This window comes from Nicotiana tabacum, chromosome 14, assembly GCF_000715075.1.
Source record: "Nicotiana tabacum cultivar K326 chromosome 14, ASM71507v2, whole genome shotgun sequence".
In the NCBI taxonomy this organism is placed as follows: Eukaryota; Viridiplantae; Streptophyta; class Magnoliopsida; order Solanales; family Solanaceae; genus Nicotiana; species Nicotiana tabacum.
The window spans coordinates 84,397,962-84,405,786 of NC_134093.1; positions in this window are offsets into that span (position 1 = coordinate 84,397,962).

Sequence of the window (7,825 nt, forward strand, 5' to 3'; positions counted from 1 at the left end):
GAAGGAAACATCGCAACTCAATACAGAATTGGGTGTCACTGAGTACATGAGCATCTATACAATAATATGGTCTTAAACACTGTCTAGGAAGGTTGAACAGTATAAGTAAAACTAAGAGACAGAGGAGGAGAGTCAAGGTCTGCGGACGCCAAAGCAGCGACCTCGATAATCTCTAAACTGGTAAAAACTCCAAAAATCAGCAACCACCGTGTCCGAAAATACATGGATCTGCACACGAAGTTCAGAGTGTAGTATGAGTACAACAAACTCAATAAGTACCATAAATAAACAAGGCAAGGTAAGAGAAGCTTAAATAATTGATGATACTAGCTATTCCGGTGTAGTTCTGTCTTTTAAACCGGCACGGAACAATATTTAAAACTAACTCATCAAGTTTCGTGAGAAGAATATCCATGTGTGCATGTGTACAGTTTCTCAAACAATATCATGGCATGTAAAGGAGGAGAACAATTAAATCAGATAAATGATCAAGGAAATGCAAATTCCAACACAACACTGGCCACACGCTAGGGGACCCTAGGGGGATGGATCTATATCCACACGCTGCACGGACAACTCACGTTCCAATAATATCAATATGTGGATCCGCACGGATAACTCACATGCAAATAACATAATCCGCCCGACATAGTCACAAGCCTCCAGTCCAAACATATAATGCAGGAGTAGTTAAACAAGAATACATGTATGTAATGAATGAAATAAGAATCTCATGCTCCTGGACTGGTGTAAATGACATGCTAAAGATTAGGCATGTGTGAAGTGTGCTATCAGAGCTCAAAACGGTAATTTCGTCACTAAAAAGCATTTTATCAAGTTCGTTCAGGGATTAAACCTCTATGTAGCCTGAGCATGGCTCAAATAGATCACGCAAATTGTTACAACATGAGAGATACCATAGCCTAAAGCTTAACAGTCAATTCTAGGCTTATAAGAGCTCGAGCACAACCCGAACATGAATATATGACCCCGGTGCCCGCACATGGGTTCATCACCACGCATGTGAGCACCTAATAGCACGTAGCTATCACAACAATTCAGGCAACTAGTGCCTCAACCGAGTTTAAATAAGATACTTACCTCAAGAAAATCGAATCACTCAGCTAGCAAGCCCTTGCCTCACGAATCGGCCTCCAAACGCCTAGAATATAGCTACAAAAACCTCGATATAGTCAACACAAGATATAGGAATCAACTCCATATGAAAATGCTAAGTTCTTAATCAAAAGTCAAAAAGTCAACTCAAAAAGTCAACCTCGGGTCCACATCTCAGAATCCAACAAAATTTATAAAATCCGAATACCCATTCAATCACGAGTCCAACCATAACAAATTTACCATATTCTGACACCAAATCGTCACTCAAATCCCCAGATTTTACTCTCCAAATCCCTAACCCAAAACTCCCAAAATCCCACCTTAGAAACACACAAACTAGGTGGGAAATTCAATGGGTAATCAATATTATTGAATAAAAATGATCAAGAGTAGCTTACCTCAGAAATCACACAAAACCTCTCTCAAATATTGCCTTAATTCGAGCTTACAAAGTCTAAAAATGAGAAAAGCTTCAAACCCTTCGAACTTAAGTTCCGCCCAGGCCTTTCGCACTTCCGGCTATTTCTCCCCTTCTACGATACCGCTTCTAAGGTGGAATTTCCGCATATGCGGAACTCACTTAAAATCCACCCCACCGCTTCTGCAGTCCAAAGCCCGTATCTGCGGACGCGCTTCTGCACAACAATACCCGCTTCTGCGGACTTCCAATCCCAACTCACCCTCCGCTTCTGCGGAACTAAACATGCATCTGCGAGCTCGCAGATGCGGCATACTCCTCACACTTGCGACCCATCGGCAACCTATCCAAACGCGCATCTGCGACACCTGGTCCGCTTCTGCGGCATCACACCTGTAGAAAATCCCTCGCAGGTGCGATTTCATCAGAACTGAAGCACCTGCATTTTCCTAAGTCCAATTCTCAACCCGAATTCAATCTGAATCAAACCCGAGGCCCCTGGGGCCTCAACCAAATATACCAACAAGTCCTAAAACATGATACGAGCCTACTCAAGGCCTTAAATAACATCAAACAACATGAATCGCACCCCAATTCAAGCCTAATGAAAGCTAATGAATTCCAACTTCTAGAATCGACACTGAAACCTATCAAATCAACTCTAATTAACCTCAAATTTTGCACACAAGTCATAAATAACACAACGGACCTATTTCGACTTCCGAAACAATAATTCGAGCCTGGTAACCACAAAGTCAACTCTCGGTCCAACTTCTCAACTCTCCAAACTTCTAATTTTCCAACACTCTCCATTTCAAGCCAAAATCACCTACTGACCTCCAAATCACTATCCGGGCACACTCCTATGTCCAACCCTACCGAGCTATCGAAATCGTCAAAACTCCTTTCTGGAGCCATTTACACATAAGTCAACATCCGATCAACTCTATCAACTTAGGCTTCCCACCTTGGGACTAAGTGTCCCAATTCATTCCGAAACATCCTCAGAACCAAACCGACTACCCCGACAAGTCACATAATAACAATTGAGCATAGAATGAGCATTCAATGCGAGAACAGGGTGACAACACCCAAAACGACTGATCGGGTCATTACAAGAGTCATCCAAGAAGCTAAGTTAGGTGATGCAGAATGCATACAGGTCAGACAAGAGCAACTCATGCTCATTGATGAAAAGAGAATGGATGCAGTATGCCATGGTCAGCTATATTAGAATAGGATGGCCAGTGAATTTAACAGAAGGGTGAAGCCTCGCCAATTCATACTGGGGCAATTGGTTTTGAAGAAAATCTTCCTCCACCAAGAAGAAGCCAAAGGAAAGTTCATACCGAATTGGCAAGGTCTTTATGTGGTTCACCGAGTGTTGTCGGGTGGAGCTCTAATCTAGGCAGAAATTGATGGAAGAGTCAACACGAAACCCATAAACTCAGACCCGATCAAGAGCTACTATGTTTGAAGGAAATAGAATTAGGTTTTACTGTAACAAAACTATGTTCAACCTGACTTCCCACAGAGGGATACGTAGGCAACTCGCGTAGGATTCGGTTTCACTCCCCCCTTTCTTTTGTAATAGAAAATCCAAATATCATTTTGTATATTACTCTGGAACTATGCCACGACATGATTTCCTCGGGAAGGAATACGTAGGCAATCCTCATCGGATCCAGTCATCTTTTGTAATTGAACTACGCTATGGCCTGATTCCATTTGGATACGTAGGCAGCTGAGTCAGACTCGGCTATTCCATTCTTAATCTCATCATTTTGCATATATTGTAATTGAACTAGGCCTTAACCTTATTCGGTTTTGATACGTAGGCTGCCTGAGTCAGGCTCAATCATATTTATCATTTTTTTTCATCATCCACGAACTACGTTCAGACCTGATTCCATTTTGGATACGTAGGCAACCTGAAAGGATTCGGTCAAAACCTTAGAAAACCTGTGTAATACATTAGTCGCAATGGCAAGCAGTCACATCGTCAGAAGCATCGTGGAAGATCAACATCAACGGGGTAGAGTTTTCAAGAAGCAACGCTCGCTTTCAGGGAACCTTTCGAAGCATGTCATAATCCGGAACAACGGCATTTTCCATAAAACAAAGATTTTCAAAATATTTTCTAAAATATAGTAATTTGTTCCACCTACTGAACTTCGTGGCGTAACCATATCAAGGGACGGGGAAAAATCAATATTGTGGTCGACACAAACCAACACCCCTCCCGCTAAGAAATTTTCTTTGAGTGCATGGCTAACAGGATGCAAGGAAATATTGGGACTACACTGGGGCAAATTATACATCTGCCACTCTCCCAAGATTATAACCCATCTTCCTTTATTTAAATTTTCCTGGAATAATTGAAACTAATTCTTGAATCCTTTGCAGGTTTCTTGGAATCAGACCGCTGGTGCGAACAAGGCATATTGTACATAGCAAACCGACCGCTCAATCAATCGGAGCACTTTGTACAAAACGAGTCGTTGGTTTCATCAATTGGAGCCATGTATATAGCAAACTGTCTGCTCAACCAACCGGACCACCTTGTACAAAGTGAGTTGTTGGCTTCACCAATTAGAGCTCTATATATAGCAAATCGCCAGCTCGAATCTAGCCAAAATAACTTAATATCATAAATAAAAGCCATATGAAACAATTTCGGTATAATAAAGCTTCGATCTTTAATGAAAACCAAAAAGTCAACCCCGGCTTGCACATTGGAACCTGACAAACCTCACAAATTTCGAACACTTATTCCGATACAAGTCTAACTATACTAAAATCATTCAATTTTGACCTCAAATCGGCCTTCAAACCATCAATTTATATTTTAGAAAGTTTTTACTAAAATCTCCAATTTCTCCAATTCAAATCTTTAATCAAACACTAAAATCGAAGTTGAAATCAAGAAATAATAACAAATCCGAGCCAAAAAATACTTACCCCAATCCAAGTAGTAAAACTCCCATCCAAAATCTCCCAAAATCGAGCTCCAAAACCATGTGAGAAAAAGTAACTAAATTCCTAAACAAGAAAGGAAATGCAGCAGTTGTCCCAGCTTGAATCAGTTCCTAGATTGTCCCGAAACTCACGTATGATAATCCCAACATGATTCTTTCGAGATTACACCTAAGATAGCCTCTTGAATCACCTAATTTAGCCTTAAAATGAGAGAGATATAATGTTTAGAAGTGTTAAAAGAAATTTGAAAATTTCAGGGACATAAATGGCATTTGCGTAATTACTTACGCACAAAAAAACCAGTAATAAGAAAATCTTCGTTTTAGCACCCCAAAACTCATTCGGAACCTCCCGAACACAAACTATATATGCATTTTAATCATAAAATACCCTACGGACCTGCTCGAGCACTCAAAACACCGAAAATCAATCATCTGAAACCGATATTGATCATGGTCAAACTTTAAATCCTTAACTAGTTTCTCAATCAATGATCCAAAACAAACCCGAGACCCTCGGGACCCCATCCAATCATACCAACAAGTACAAATATATAATCCAAATTTATCCAAAGCCTCAAAATACCCACGGGAACATCACAACAAAGAATCGAGGCTCAAACCAGATAAAATTTCTCACAAGTTGTTAAATCTTCATTCTTTCGAAAGAGTGTATGAATCACAATTAAACACTTCAGATTACTTTCAAACTTTGTACACAAGTTCAATTGAACTATATAGACCTATACAAAGTCTCGAAATACCAATTGGAGTCTACTAACATCAAATTCAACTCTTGGTCAAACTTATGAACTCTTAAGTTCTTCAAATTGCCAACTTTCGACAAATAGTGTCGAATTCTTCTAGGAACCTCTAAAACCAAATCCGAACATACGTACAAGTCCAAAATCATTAGAAGAACTGATCAGAACAATCAAAACCCGATTTCGAGTCTGTTAACCCAAAAGTCAAACCTTTGTCAATTCCTCTAATTTAAAGCTTCTAAAACAAGAACTATTCTTCCAAATCAATCCCGAACCGCTCGAAAACTGAAACCAACCATACACCCAAGTCATAATACATAATATGAATCTACTCAAAGTCTCAAACCACTGAATGGAATGCTAAAGCTTAAAATGACCGATCGGGTCATTACATTCTCCCCCACATAAACATGCGTTTGTCTTCGAACGTGTCAAGAGTCATTTCAAAGCCATAAAATCACTGTGTAAACTTTCCATACACATACCCATGAGTGATTCACATCACCTCAACCTATATAGGTCTGACAACACAATATAACTGAATATCTTTACCTCAACCTTATCTCACAACCCTTAGAACACAATATCCAACTTCTTAAATTCATTATAATACATGATTCTCGCATCTATATGTTGTATAAGTCTGAATCAAGTTACATCAAGCCGTAACCATACCCCAAGTGTAATCTGTAACAACTCGAACAGTTGTTTCATGTATTATAGCCTCATTCCCCTATTTATTGCCTCTTCTATGCTTATTTGTGGTTATGTGACTTTTCGGGGTGGTTGGTTTGGTTTTTGGGTTGATTCGATGAATTGAGACACTTAGTCCCAAGGTTGAAGGCTTAAGTTGATACAGTTTATCGTAGTTTAATTTTTATATAGATGACTTCAAAATAGAGTTTTGATAGTTCTGATAGCTTTGTATGGTGATTTTGGACTTAGGTATATGTCCAGATATTGATTTGGAGGTCCGTAGGTCATTTTGGCTTGAATCAGCAAAAGTTGAAAGTTTGGAAGGTAGAGACATTTGACCGAGAGTTGAATTTGTAGATACCAAGTTTGAATTTTGGTTTCAGAAGTTGGAATAGGTCTGTTATGTCATTTGGTACTAGTGTGCAAAATTTGAGGTCATTCGGAGTTGATTTGGCCTGGTTCGGCAATTGTTTTGGATGTTGGAAGATCAATAATTCATTAGGCTTGAATTAGGGTGTGATTCGTGGTTTTGATGTTGTTTGATGTAATATGAGGATTCTACTAAGTTTGTATCACGTTTTAGGATCTGGTGGTATGTTCGGATGGGGTCCCGGGCCCCGGGTGTGAATCGGATGGTTGGCAGAACATGTTTGCACTTTGAAGAAATGCTCCAGTTTCAGGTACTGATGTGATTGCACTTGCGATATTATCGCTGCAGAAGCGGCAGATGTATCACAGAAGCGTCAGATGTATCACAGAAGTGGAGAAATCAAGGCTTGTTCAGTAGTCGCAGATGCGGAAAAAGCTAGAGGCTTCAGAGATCGCAGGTGCAAGGCTAGTCCGCAGAAGCGGACTCGCAGATGCGGAGCCTTTGTCCGTAGATGCGGAAGAACGGAGGCTACTGAAGGATCACAAATGCGCAATTTGGCTGCACCTGCGGAACCACAGATGCAATTAAGTGAGCCACGGGTGCAGATTGACTGGCAGTGTCACATTTCGAAGAGTTTCATTATTTTTCTCATTTGGGAAGATGTGGAACTCGGCTAAAGGCAATTTTTAGGAGGAGTTTATCTACAATTGAAGAGGTAAGTGAATATTAATCATTTTTATTGATATATATTGATTACCCATTGATTATTACACCTAGTTTATGTGAATTTGAAGTGGAAATTGAGGATTTTAGACTATGTAGTTGGAGAGTAAGATTTGAGGATTTGGGTGTCAATTTGTGTATAAAATCGGATGAAATTAATACGATTGGACTCGTAATTGAATGAGTGTTCGGAATTTGTAAATTTTATCGGGTTCTGAGGTGCCAGCTCGGAGTTGACTTTTTGGGTTGACTTTGCATATTTGATTCAAGACTTTAGCTTTATCTTTTGGAATTGTTTCCTATAGCTATTATTGATGGTATTAAGTTGCTTTGGTTATATTCGAGTCGCTTGGAGGCCGATTCGCGATGCCAGAGCTTTTTGGAGTATTGACTCGCGTGCTTTGAGGTAAGTAATATATATAAACTTGGATTTGAGGGCATTTAACCCTGGAAACTACATTATATGAAAGGTATTAGGGGTGACGTACGCGCTAGGTGATGAGCATGTGTACGTACAGCGGTGTATTCATGGTTTGGGGAGGCTTTTAGGCTATTACAAGACTTTTTTGCTAGCATAACTTGTTGTACCCGTATTTTCCTACTTGTTCAATTATTTGAACTGTGATTCATGTTAGACATCTTGTCTAGGCTATGTGCTAATTGTTGAGACTTGATAGGTCTATTCTTGTTATTCTAAGCTATATGCCTTAATTGTACACATGCTCTCAGTCATGATACTACATCCGCATATGATATC